The following is a 14881-nucleotide window of genomic DNA, read 5'->3' on the forward strand; positions in this document are numbered from 1 at the left end:
TCTGAAAGTCTATCCAAAGTTTTTTCTACTTCAGTGTTCTCCCTCACTCTTGCCTAAGACTCTTTAGTGTGTAATAAATAGGGAGAAACATGATCTTTGGTATGTCTCCACAACATGGTATACCATCCCTGTACAGTCTGTGCTTGCAAAACACATTTTACCATAATCAAAAGGGGTTTAAATAGGAAAATAATTTTACATTTCATGTACATTTTCTACATCTGGAGTACAGTTTGTCAATCTTATACCCAGATACTTGTGGAGTTTAAAAAAAAAATAAATTAATGCTTTGAGAAATATTGGGAATAGATACAAACAAAATGAGCCATATGATTTCTACTGTACCTGGACTATAAGTTGGATGACCCTACCTCAGTCCTGACCTGGAATAACATGACCTTGAGGTCAGTGCAAAACCTCCCTCTTTAGCCACATTTTAATAGGGAAAATAGTACACTAAAATCTCAGGTAACATAGTACGTTGCAAGTGATATGAAGCAAAATCTTAAGGGAAGGCTAGTTCATTTTGAACTGTTTTGTGTTAACAATGTGAACTGCCTATGAATTTTTCCTTTGCACTAGACATTAACACATTTCAAGAATGGGACACATCTTTTTGTTTTTCTCCCCAGTGAAGGCACACCCAGTGTACTCAGTTTGCTGTTTCTGGGCTTCAGTTGAGAACATAGCTAGCTTGGCAAATCTCGGTACCCCTATCAATTTTTTTTTACCACTAAACAGATGATAATTTTTGCCTCTTGCTAATCTGGATTTGACATGAGCCAGTAATCTAAAGAAGAAAATCTTTCTAATCTCCTGAGCTGTTGAATCCCACCTACATTTCATTATTGAATATATTTTCTGTATTTTTCTTTTAGAAAATAGGGCTAGGGAAAAATGACTCTGGCATTGTCTGAACGAAATACTATACTGATAACAGAGCTTCTCTCACAAATATTAGTTCCACTTCTATTGCTTTATAATAAATGGTTGCAGCTGTTGCCATGGCAATTTCATTTTTAAAAATGTTTCTGAGTGAAGACAAGAAATGCAGCTGTTATCATGAGAAAGTCTAAAATAAAACCAGATGTGAATTGTATGCTCTAGTGTTGGCAGTAATAATGTCATAAACAAAACATGTTACATGTATTGTTTTCTTGATATACTGGAGCTGAGAATGGGGATTTAGGGATATTCTGAATTGTGGGTCTCTGTTTCTGATCCAAATATAGCAAATGAACAGAATGAAATTTCACCTTAGGGAAAGGCACTTCACTTGCTAGAAAAGCTGGTCAGCCTTGCATAGAGAATGGCAGTAATATTCATGTAGGAGCAAAGTAGGCCTGAAGTTTCCTCATTTACCTTTCTAATAATATGCTAACATTTTATTTTTTACAGCTTACAAAAAGAAAAATTCGAGCCATGGTAGAAATTAAAAAATTGCAGTCTTACATATTGCTTGTTGCCTTATCACTCTGTAGCCTGAAGTTCTCTAAAATCACTGCTCTACCTTTAATGTTAGACACAGAACATAAAAACAAAATGACTGGGCAGTTCTCTTCAAAGAAGGTGTAATTCAACAAGTCCCAACACATGTACTAATAGTAATCTGCTGTAAAAATGCACTATTTTGGGAAGGTATAGTCCATTCAATTCACTTAGGAGAAAAAACTATTTGAAGAGAGAATTTCTGAGAAGGTGACAGAGGAATAGCATTGGACTTACTTCAAAGTGGGGAAAAAAAAAAAGGTTTGGATTTATATCTCTGATAAATGCTGACTGAAAAGCAATTGCCCAAATCATGAACAAGAGGTGTTTAGAGATGGACTGTGCAGTCTCACACAGTATGGGACTTGGTCAGGATGGTGCATGCGTTGAAAGGTGGCTTTGCATCTGTCTTGTACCTTTTCTCCTTGACTAGGAACTGCAAAAGACTCTCTTGGCTGAAGCCATTCTAAACTGTAGCTGGCTATCTACAGTCTCAATGGCTCATTTAAGCAGCTTGGGGCTGCTGAGAACAACAGAGGTGTAGCTGCTGAACCCTGTGGAAATTGTTTCACTCAAGCATTAAGTCAGTAGTAATTGCGACACCTGCAAATACTCTTTACTCTGGGGGATTACTCATTATCACTCATGGTAAAATAAAACAAAGAGGAGGAATTACCAGGTAGGCAATCAAGTTGATGTGAATAGAATTTCAGTCCCAAACTCTAAGGCAATCACAATGGGAAAAGTTCTTTTTATCCTTAAAGATTATAGTAAGAAGAAAAACACTAGAACACACACATTCCATTTTTCTGATTTCTGTCTTCAGGGGTAGTTTTCTCAAAAGTGTTGTTACAGTCTTTATTTCCCTGTCCCTGGTACAGGAGTTTCAAATGATAAGCCACCTTTAAGCAGTGCTACATAAACATATGTCACTCTTGAAGAAAAATCTAAAAGTTAATTGGAATCTTGACAATAATCTGGATAATATAATCCTAACACCCCCCCCCCCACACACACACCCCTTTTCCTAAATACACTGCAAATCACTTAATCTAAAAGACCTTATACCAAATATACTGGATGGGAGTTCTTGCTTTGATAAGAATACGTTACTCATAAGTACATATGCTAAGGTTTTTGGACATATAACTGTCGCTGGTAGTGAACTATTCTTCAAAGGTAAGACTAAGAGTCAAGTAAGATCTCCCTTTGTTTAAAATTAAGGTATCTGCTATTACCTGTGGCCTAGATCCAATGACTGTGGAAAATCTCACAGAAACGATAGGCAGATAAATAGACAATTTTTCTTTCCGGATTTGTGAAGACTTCATTGATTTATGGATAAACATTTAGTATAACACACTAACTTCCACCACTTAAGTTTTAAAATAGATACTTCCTCTAAACAGGCAGTTCCATGAGGCTTAAACACAGCTATTAATAAAATGGAAATAATTCTGACTAGCTTCATTACCCTCATAATTACTAGAATGAAGGAGTCTTGCCTCGCAAATTTTTGCATTTACCTCACTCTAACAATGCACAATGAAACAATGAAAACACTCTCCTAGCTATCAGCTAAGTCCTGCTAACTCTAGAAATAGAATGTAAAACTGTGATCATCCTAAAATGCTGGTTTAGAAATACTTTTAACATTACTCTGTAGGTATAAAAATACTGTAATAAAGAAGATGTACACTGTTAAATGGTCCAGGAGGCTGAAATATTTGCTTCAGGGATGTTTTCATCCAGCTATAACCTTTTCTCAGTGTGTCTAAGGGAGAGAACAGAAGCCTGCTAGGCACTCTATTATTATCTCTCTCACTATCGTTTTGGCTGTGCTTGCTACAGATCAGTAGAACAATGTAGAAAGGAAGAACTGTTTGATTTCTTTTAAGTGAGCATAAATATGCAATGAATGGGGATGCAAAATGAAAATGCTGTATGCTTAAAAATAATTTAGCTTTTGTGAGATTTTGTAATGAAGAAATTACTTAGAGAAAATTGTGAATATCAGTTTATTCAACGTATTGTTGGATACTATTTTGTTCAAAGTTTTAATCATATTTAAACCTTCCTTTTCAAATCCAAATTCTGATGTCACTAGGTCTCCCCAGAAATGTACTGAAATTTCATTATGAATCCAAATGACACACACATATGCATACTACATTCAGAATAACTAAATCATTATAATTAGAAATTAGTTAGGGAACATCAAAGTACCAAACACATTAAGAGGAAACTGGTAAGAAGACTGGATTTTTTTTTTTTTTGGTACAATGGTCTTTACAGGAAATGTTCATAAGTCCCATTTCCCTGAACATAGCAGAAATGAACAAGCTTTGTCACACTGTCCTCTTTCATGGCCACTTGCAAAACTGCTGTCCTGAATGTTTCCTCTCTTTCAGTCTAGCTCATACCTGCTGTATGACAGGAAATGCCCTAATTTTATTTGGGTTGTGTTTTTGCATGGTTTGTGACTTTGCCACAATGAGACCACTTAGGCCGCGTTTCTGTGCTGCATTTGCACTTTCCGTGAATACTGTTTCTTAAAAAAAAAAAAAAATCAGCCATTTTGCAGAACCAGTACAGAGAGAATATATTTGTGCTTATCTTGGACAGAAACCTTACAACCACATAATTACAAGGCTTTCTCACTGTGCCACTTTGAAATTCAGACTTGTCACTTCTAAGAGGAGGAAATAGGAAATTACCCATCTGTTACTCATGCATCTTTCACCCTTATGAAAATGTGCCAAAACTGAGCAATTTTTTAAGGTTTCTGAAATGTTTAGTTGACAAATCTCAGCAAAAATCTATTAAACTTCAACAGCTAAAAATCTAAGATCTCATTTGTATTAGGCATGTGCCACCTAAAACTCAAATACAATTTTTTTCCTGCAATTGCTGATCCCTGAACTCTGCAATCTACTGTTTTGCCAGCCTTCAGAACTGACCAGCAGCATCACACTGTCTTGTCCTCCTCTGTCACAGTGCAATAAGGAGGATAACAAAGAGGTGTGTCTATCAGAAACAAAGACAGGGTATCTCTTGGCTTTAGGGAATGAAGGAGATTGGGTTAAGAGTTGACAGTCCTAGCTTATCTTTAGAAATAGTTTCTTTCCATCTCAGATGGGAGACAAAAGGACTGGTGACTGCAGCAGGACTGGTGGAGTAGGTCATGCAATTCAGGGGAATGGGCAGAGCGAGACAGAGATGGTGACCCTTGTCGACTGAAAAAATAAAGGAGAGAGAAGGAATAAGACTGAGACCACAGCAACAGCAGGTGGAAACAATGAGGGAATGAGGCTCTATAATCATTGGAATAAATCCTAAAACCAGAAATTTGCTGAGTCTTACCATTTAAGTAGCTATGAAATGCAGCAGCTAGAGGTATGCAGTCTCTCCTGCTGTGCCTGGCACTCAAGGAAGGCAGCTGCATGCTACTCTTATCAATTATTCTCTTTGCTCAAGTGACAAAAGTATATTCTGAAAACACTGAAGTTCCTAATCCAAAAGATGAAACATGCACACTGAAATAATGTCTTGGGCATGGAGAGGGGGAGGTTTCTTTGAATGATAAACCTAAAAAATTACATTTGATTAAAATGTTTACAGAAGGTGCCTTTCAGCTCCTCTTCTGTAAGACATGAAGATCTTGGGGCATTATGTAACATTTGAGTACTTGATAACCTTTGCATTATTTTGATGTGCTTTATGGATGATTCTCCATGCACACGTAAGTATGTATATACGCATGTGCACACGCAAAAGAATTTCATGTAGAGTTATGTCAGTTCACTCTAACAGACTCAGTAGCTTAAGGATTTGAGCCTTGAAAGATCAAGGCTGGCAGCAGTTTACCTGATGTTGTTCTTAGTAAAAAAAAAAGTTAAAATAAGGGATTTAGAACAGGTCAGAATGATGAAATTCAAATTAAAGTGTGTATAGAGCACATAGTTTCTGGAGGAGTTCACAGAGGGATCCCTAGAGACTTCAGTCTTTCCTAGTGCTTCTGGGTAGCCACTGGAAATATGCCGTCCATTCTGCCAGTGTGAGGGGGTTTTTCTTTCATGTAATCACAACCTGATCTCCAAAGAATAGAAGAATTTTGATGGGAGTTTTTCCTCTTGTAACAAAACCTCAGTCATTTTGAGATAGCTGTACTCTTCAATATTGTATTTCTGGAATGGATTTGAACAGTGAATAGATATCAGCAGGTACCCAGTAAACGGAATGGCAAGCTCTCCCTCACCTTTCTGATACATTCTCCTCTTCTGTCTTCCCTTCCAAGAAAACTTGAAAAATATGTTGATCTACTGTAAGTACTAGACAGACTCTTATGTACAGTTATCTCATCCAGAGAGGATGAAATGAGCTTTCTTTTGGAACACTTCAAGGGAAATAGTATCAATACATTCATTTTAAACTGAAAGGGAGTTGTCTCCCTAAGTAGAATTAGACTCTGAATGTAATTATCTTGCTCTCAGAAAATCTGTCTTATTCACTGGAGAAAGGTTATTTGGATAAGGGAAAAACATCTGGAAGAGCTCAAAAAACAAGCTGACTTGTACCAGGGTGTACTTCAGTTCTGAAGAGTTCCCAATAGAAATCTTTGAAATAAAGAAGCTTTGTTGCCATTTTGGTCATTTGTACAGAAAATGTAGCTAAATAATTGCCTTTTAGATGTGATTTGCAAGCACTGTAAGCAGCATTCATAATTCTGAACTTGCATTTCATATTTTTTAATTTTATCAGTTTGTTTGTGTATAAGTGGACAGAAATACCTGCAGGTACTCTGATTTGATTGGATATGACAAGTACAGACATTCCCAGCTGATTTCAGCTAAGCTACATTTTCATACATCCCTGAGGGCAATCTCCATAACAGTACTCACTGAAATCTATTCTAGTTTAGCAGACTGCAACTGAAGGCTGCCTATTCAAATAAATTACATAAACAAAACAGAGCCAGTTTAGGTAACTGTGGTGGGTTGACCTTGGCTGGACACCAGGTGCCCACCAAGTCACTCTACCACCCCCCTCCCTGGCAGGGCAGGAGAGTAAATAAGATGGAAAAAAACTCGTGGGTCAAGAAAAAGCAAGTTTAATAAAGCAAAAGCCTTATGTGGAAGCAAAGAAAAACAGAAGATTTATTCTCTACTTCCCATCAGTAGGCAATGTCTAGCCAATTCCCAGGAAGCAGGGCTTAAGTATACTTAGTGGTTGCTCCAGAAGACAAATGTCGTAATAATGAATGCCCCCATTTCTCCTTCTTTCTCTCAGCTTTTATTGCTGAGCAGACATCGTATGATATGGAATATCCCTTTGGTCAGTTTGGGTCAGCTGTTCTGGCTGTGTCCCAAGATCTTGCCTGCCCCCAGCCTACTGGTGGGGGGGATGTTGGATGCCCTGATGCTGTGGGAGCACAGCTTAGCAGTAATCAAAACACTGGTGTGCTATCAACACCGTTCTACCTACCAGTACAAAGCACAGCACTATGAGTTCTGCTATGGGGAAAATGAACTCTGTCTCAACCAGACTCAATACAATAACGTATAGCTAGAAAGACCTTTAGCATGTATTAACTAGAAGCTAAGTAGAATTTTAATGTGGAGCTGATATTGGAAAAAGGGATATGAAATAGTAAAAGTGAAAAAACCATAGTGATGAGAATTACCTCCTGAAACCGTTCTGTTCCAAATCACCATTTTCACACTGAAATTCCATCAATAACAAGCATTACAGAAATTCCAGAATATTTTCCCCCAATTTATGCACAACACTGGTCAGTATAGTAAGGCTCATGGAACAAAAAGAAAGGAATTATTATTAAGCAAGGACACCATCGTTTTATGTAGGATTTACTCTATTCTGGGAAAGAAGCTCTTTTAAAGTTCCTGCTAATAGCAAGTTTGGTTAGTTTCCCAGTGCTCACATCTCCTGTTCCAGATGGTCGATGACGTGAAACTCTAATTATCATCAACAAAATAAGCTGGGAGTAAACCCTCCCTCAAAGGTAAAAAGAGCAGATGGACAACCATAATTTCATTATTATAGAAATAATAGATGGAAAGGATTCCTCATCCATCTTTTAAAACCATTCACTAACTTGTTGCACAATTAACTTCTTGCTCGATTAATTTATAAGTTACTCTGTTATTTCAGTGGTTTCCATGGTACATAAGGCTCGGTACATAAGCCTTTCTAACAATATTGGGAATAGTAGCCAAATTCATCTTGTCTAAGGGGAGCCAGTAAGTGAAATGTTTGGGTTGAGCTTCCACCCAGCATTTTACTTTCTTTCAAGTAATTCTATTTTATTCTCCTCCAAAGTGTTACAGTCATCCTTCCCCAGGAACCTTTGTGGGAATAAAATCACAAATAGTGTTTATTCGTAATGAGGCAATGGTTGATTTCAGAGATCCAGTTAGTCATTTGTCCAGATCTACAGCTCAGAGGCACTGAAATCCCTAAATCTTTGTCAAGATTCAAGGTCATGCAAGTCAGTGCCATGGAGCAACACTTCCTATGCCTGTTGCAGTCCAGTGCTGGTCTTACTTTGATCTGCAAGTTCTAGGCCAGGTTTTGCAAAGGCAACCACCTCTCTAGGCCTGCCACAGACTCATAGAAGCCTTGGTTCCTCTAGATCTGCCAAGTGAATTTACATAAAGACAGCTACCAAGAAAGGGTCTGGGAGCAACTCCTTGTGTTTCTGTCAGAATCTCATTCCTTTTCTGAATTCAGATGCATTACCTGATTGCAGTGTGCCACTCTTTAGAACTGCTGTCCTAATTCCTATGCTTTTCACAGTTTCTTTACAGTTCAGGAGCACATTTTGATGTACTGCTTAAGGATTTCAAACATAGACATTCCTAAAAAACCAACACAGAACTGCAAAATTGCACCAGAGAAAAATAATTAGATATTTTTCTGCAGCCCTATGAGTAAACAAGCTTTTCTTCTCTCTAAAGAGTCCTAGCTACAGGACTGTCAGGATCTGTATCTACACAGTATGCCTTATCTTTGTCTCTCGCCATGTCTTGTCTTTCTCACCCTTGTTCCCTTTCTCTAGCCAGGTCTTCACAATGTCCTTTTGTTGCTTTTACCCGTTCAGTTTCTTACTTTCTCTTTCATCTCCATTTCACCATCTTTTCCCACACTTAGAAACCTATGTGCCACCTATATTCTGTAAGCAAGAAAATTTTGCATATGTTAATCTCTTTTATATTTTTGTCATCTGATGGCACGAGTGCTTCTATTTCCCTCTTTTCTTCCTTGGCTAGAAGCGTGACTCTGAGCACACTTTATACAATCGCTGGCAAGGAATGAGGCTTATATACTTTTGAAAGAAAAGCTGAACAGTATTATGTGTAGGTACACGAAAGCTATTAACTGTGTGCACATAAGGGCCCACTTAGGAATAGAAGTGGGTTTTTTCACACTATTACTTACGTACTGATATGCCCAGGATGAGTGAATAACATCTTGTCTGCACTTAGATACATGTTGGAAATAGATAGAACTTAAATGAGTTTCATTTTCATTCCAGTTGCTGAAATAGTATGGTAAAAGACACTAAGAAATTGCATGAATACGTGGTTTTAAAAAAAGGCTAAAAATATAAGGGCAATAGAGAAACATTCTTTTTTCATCTGTGATGACTCAGTACTGAAGCAATCATATTTTTTGCCTAACAATGCCTAATAAATCTCAGCAGGAGGTATGGGATAAAGGCTGACAGACGTCACCATGTTCATAGACTGAATGAACTCTCAGTTACCTACAGATGAGAAGAAAACTGAAACAAAGACAAAAGTATTGGCTGATAAGAAAGTCATTCTTAATTGATAAAACATGATACAAAAGAGTTTGAGACAGTGCATATGGAAGCCCACAATGTCCCTTTTGAAGGCCACTTTCTGAATATAACCACAGTTTAAGTGAAAAATATGAGAACATTCAACTGTTTTTCCACTGCAAAATTTGTTATTCAATGGGTTCAGGGATCGAAGTGTGTCAAAATTTATACAGAATAATACCCCAAAAATAGAAGGGCAAAGGATCCAAATTAGAGACAGTCCATGACAAAAGAACAAAGCTTAAAATAGTTGTAAAGGGAGCCTCACATCTACTGAGATATGCATCAAGGAGACACCCATCATAGCTTTCTAAGCGGATACTGCTTCCTGCAAATCCCAGCTCCCAACTTCATTATTCAGCAGCACAGTTACAATATCTTTTCATGTTCTTTATAGAACTGCTGATTTTAATATACAATACACAAAGAATCACAATTAGAAATTGTGAAAAATAGGAAAGTAACACTTACAGATAATGGATAGTTACCTCACCAGGCCAGTGACAACGTGAAACATAAACTGAATATTTGTACCTACGTTTGGTGTTTGTCAAATGTCTCTTTCTTCAGTCTCTGATTACATTCTCCTATGTAAAATACCTTCACGTTCAATGACATAATAACAGAATTAAAACCACTGAAGTAACAAAGAACTCAGAAGGGATAAAAGGTTCTTATGGATGTTCTATTTGAGGTCCGTTTGATGAAAAAAGTTTTGTATATTTCGAAGAGATCTAAACTGAACTAAAATTAGTAATATCATGAGTGTACCTATCAGTAAGAATAACCAGCATGACAGAAGGAATTCTCTGACTTCCTAAGTCAGTTATAGTGATCACCGAGAAATGTCAGCCCCAGAGGGTGCTCAGCACAAGCTGAGTGGAGCTCTGGCTTCTGAGTTATTTCTCCTGGAAATCATACCTAGGTTTCAATAACTTTGTCTCAGTTACCTTTGCCGTGTTATTCTAGAAAGCCCCATACAAGTTTCTGGGAGAACTTCTGCCAAGAAAGAATAGTGTGAGCATGATTTTAACTTGTATAAGGTATTACTAGACTAGAATGAAAGTATTTTTTGAGCAGAAGAGAGGTATGCTATGACATATGTTGGTATTTGTCTATCCTGGAAATATTGAAGATGAGCCATGAAACTATTTTTACAAGGGATTTCCTCACCGAGCATAGTAAAGCTGACCACCACCTTTATCAATTTGCCCTGCCTGTTTTGCCCTCAATACTTTGAATACACATTGAATAATTAGAGTTCCTCCTTTACAATTTATCCTACTATAGCAGATAAGCTCTGTTTACACTAAAGAAGGAAAGACAAAAGCAAGGTGAAACGGGCAATCTACAAACAATTTGTCATAAATTTCAAGCCTTTTAAGCTATTAAAAAGGAGTCTGGATTTTATGGACAGTTAATTTATCAAGCACAGATATAGTGTCATACGCTGTAGCTAGATCACGAAAAATAGACTTGAAATATATCTATTGTTAGAGAAAATATTATATTCCAAGAACTTTGGAAAATGAAATTTCTTCATCATGGTAAACTGCTTAGTAAATCTTTGACCGAATCCATAGAAACTTTTTATGTAGAGGGGGGTTGCAGTACTGTTCTACCAGCACAGATTTTTTTGGGGTGAAAAGAAAGGAGAAAACCTGACTGTTACCTATTTATTTGAGATGATCTTATCTGGCCAATAGAGGCTCACTGAATTCCTGCACCTGTGAGCATCAGTGGAAATATGCATCTCGCCCACAAATACTGTTCTTATCAGCAAGGGTCATACAATAACAGGATTACACCTCCAGTTCTTACCTAGTTCTAAGAATTTAGCGTTTTGGCTAATCCATTGCTTGCTGTATGTCTCACATGTGTCCTGTGTCCCCTAGCTGCCACTCACGTGTTTTGATTACCTGTGAAAGACACTGCCATAAGTTGATGTCCTTGCTGCCAATGTGACTTCCACACTATCACCTCTTTCAGGAAGGGGATGAAACTTCATCAGGCCCACTGAGCGATGGTACAGAGCCAGCAGAAAGATGAAGTCATGTCTTTTGCATAGTGATGATACAAACACTTCTGACATTGGCTACAATGGAAACATCTATCGTGTAATGTTCTCTTAGGTAATTTGTTAGCAGGGAACATGTATCTGTATTCACTACTGCTTTAAACATCCTGCACTCACTGAGCACTCAGCATGAGAAAGATTAAATAGCTCTGCTAATACACTGTCTCAATGCTAATGACCTGTTCAGCTACTTTTCAATCACATCTTAAGATATTCAATGCTTTTTGAACAGCTTTTCCACACTTTCTTCATCAAATTTTTCTGTGCACCACCCATGCCAAGCCAAAACCTATAGCATGTGGCTCAAAATATACGCAAAAGTTTTCTTCAACAAGCGATGTATCATATGAAAACAGAACAATGAAAAAAGAATGAAAGTGAAAAAAGAGGTTAATCTTATTTGCTCAAAAATATCCATAAATTATTTCCTTTCAGCTAGATTCTACAGACTTCATCCAACTGAAATTACTGGAAAGTTTCTCAATTTTGATCTTTAGAATGTGGTCCACAGCTAGTAAGTGCTCACGTACACAGACAGTTCATTGTATTTGCCTGTAAAGTACTATCTACAAACCTGAGTAATTATAAACATTCCTGGGTCTGAAATCTAGGAATGAAACAGACTGCCTTGACAGTTGTCCCCTATAATGTGAAGGCCTATGTGCATCTGAAGCTGAACAAGCTGCTGCTTTACGGGGAATTGGATAGCAGAAGGTTAAGTTTATAGCTACGACAACAGCTTTATGTGTGCTGGAACACTGTAAGCTATATTTTGTTGTTAATATTTTTGCAAAAAAGCTGAAGAAGTCGAAAACCCAGGAGTTAGAGGATACAAACAGTGGTAAAAAACCCTATCATCTGCAATCTGTTATGAAAATATTCACTACATCATAGACCAACCCCCAAGAAAACAAAAGAATACATTCCATACAGTATATATTATGATACAGCAATACAAGAAACATAATCTTAAGTGATATTTCATTCTGGAAGCTACAGAATAAACTCAGGTAAACTTCCTGGTGATGAAGTACAATGTATATGAAGAACTGAGAATGATTTCTTTCTTAAAAATTGTAATACAAATATGATTGGAAAGACCTTTTCATAAAATATTGCCATAATTTGTTGCCTAAATTAAATTTCAAAGAGTGAAACAATCTCTAATCATAACAAGGATATTTAACACATGTAGAAGCTCAAATATCTTCAAATATATTTTCCTACATATGTTTTATTTGTTTGTTTTATTGTTAGCATATATAAAATACTTCTACAGAAAAAGCTTATGCTCAGGTAGACATAGAAGGCGGACGGGTGTGCCAAGTCAATTTGTTGGAAAACGAAGTATGTAGGAAATACTTGTGGTGTAATGACTCACATAGGTTTTTCTGGGTAAAAGCAGACATGTTTAGTTATCTAATAAGTATTGTAGGGCTCTGTTATTATTTTTCTGAAGTGTCTTGAATCCTTGACATAAAAGAGGTTCAAAAATTACTTATTTTGAATATTTAAATTCTCATTTTCTTCCAAAACATTTATTTTCTGTAAGAATTCTCACAAACTTTCTATTAAAAGGAGGCTTTTGTACTAATAAGGAAAAGTTGTAAGCAACTCTAAGAGTTGCTTATGTAGAAAATCCTTGTTACATCTACAATACCCTTGCTTATAGAGGCCCTTGTGTGCATGAGCTCTCCCAGATGCACAACAGTTTGTCAGCCTTTCTGCAGCCACGACTGTCAATTTGATTCACACTGATCCCTCCTGCACGGATTATCTTAAAATAGCACAGTATAAATGAAGTCTTGCAATAGTCATAAACACTCCAGGTGTTTGGTATGGCAAGATGGCCTATAGGAGTGTTGCTGATTTGGCCTGGAGAACTTGTGTGCTTGATAAATATTTTCTGAGGGCAATTGGCCCTGTGCATACAGTTGCAGCAACACACAGCTCATGTTGTTGAAAAAGTAGCGGTAGCTGGTCCTGCTGCTATCCTTTTTAAACTAAATGATAAACAGCACAGCAAAATAGAGATTGGAGGGAGAAGCTGAAGGAAAAGGGAGATACCATATAAAGCCTTGTTGGCCCACAGCCATACTACCTTTGCGTTGCCAAATTGCCACAGCTAGCCATCAGGGCCTTTCCTTTTTTCTTTTCCTTCCTTTCCTGCAGGGAGTCACTCTTGCAGACATTAGCTGGGTTATTCTGTTAGCTAATGAAAGACACTGTGTATTCTCTTAATCTATTTTCTGTTCACCATTACATAGTGTACAAAATGACTTAACATTGCTTTTCCAGATTTGTAAACATTATTCTCACACCTTTTTAAATAGTCCCCTATTACTGTAATTATGAGCATGTTGTGTTTGCACCATCCTGAAAAGTGGTATGTGTTACAGAGAAAAAAAATAGCTGTTCTTTTGTCATGAGAGAAAAATAATATTCTTAATTTAAACTCAGTTTGGTTTAGTGGAGTGTTAATGCACTGAAGCTGATATTATCAAGAGGGTGCCTTTACTTAAAAGGCAACAGAAAGGAAGATCATGTTAAATTGTGGAAACACTGTATTTGTGCAGAAGCTGATTATTTAAACCAGAAATTAATGAAATGTGAAACTGATGGCACCATATACTCTCTTTAGTCTCTCCAAATTATTAAATACATTAGAGAAATCAAAGTATCAGTCACACTGGATATATAGAAACATATGCTAGTTTTCCAGTGACAAGATTCTGTAGTAAAGAAGACTTGCAATATCCCATGTATACCAAAGGAAACAGAGAAGGAGGTAGCCAGCATTTGCATCAGGCATCCTTCCTATAGATTTCTGTATCCATGTGCAGGCTGAGGCTCACAACCAGGACTTGAGTACTGGGAAGAGTAGAGGTTAGAAACTCATGAATCGTGTACTATCTGATAGTACTTTTCTTTCTAGATTTGCTTTGCAGTTGAGTTGCGCCTTTTAAGAGATCCATGTGCTTTGGCATCACAGCAATGGAAAACTAGAGATGATTAAAGTATTTTGGGTCTCCTTGAGCTGCTTGTAGCCTAATAGTTCCCAAGTCTATAGGAACCTTACCCTAACAGATGAAGAGTCTAAATGAGCTATAAATGTCCAGGCCTTTATTAAATAAAGCCAAGTGTGAGAGAAAAAAATCACCTACACACTTCTTTCCAATTCTAATAGCTGTTTTAATGCTTTTCTATCTGTTCTCTCTGCTGAGGTTTCTATTCTCTGCTTAGTTTCCCTTTTGCATTTTTTATTATTTGATGTACTAGATGCTCTCCTAAGTGACACATTCCAACCACAGTCACTGAATGTGACAGCCATGCTGTGTCTAGTCATGAAATGCTGTGCTCAGGCACTTGATAATGTTTGGAAAAAAAAACCCTCTTGCTCTAGAAACAATGGGAGGAGTTTAGCATAGGTGAATAACTAGACTGATAATTGC

The 14881-nt window shown here is 37.2% G+C and overlaps 1 protein-coding gene across 1 annotated transcript in view; it reads right to left on the reverse strand.

Moving 5' to 3' along the window:
* Positions 1 to 14881, reverse strand: part of SLC9A9 (solute carrier family 9 member A9) — a 201917-nt gene that overhangs the window by 133330 nt on the left and 53706 nt on the right. The gene's annotated exons all lie outside the window — the stretch shown is intronic.

The sequence above is a fragment of the Strigops habroptila genome, chromosome 8 (assembly GCF_004027225.2).
Source record: "Strigops habroptila isolate Jane chromosome 8, bStrHab1.2.pri, whole genome shotgun sequence".
NCBI classification, from domain to species: domain Eukaryota; kingdom Metazoa; phylum Chordata; class Aves; order Psittaciformes; family Psittacidae; genus Strigops; species Strigops habroptila.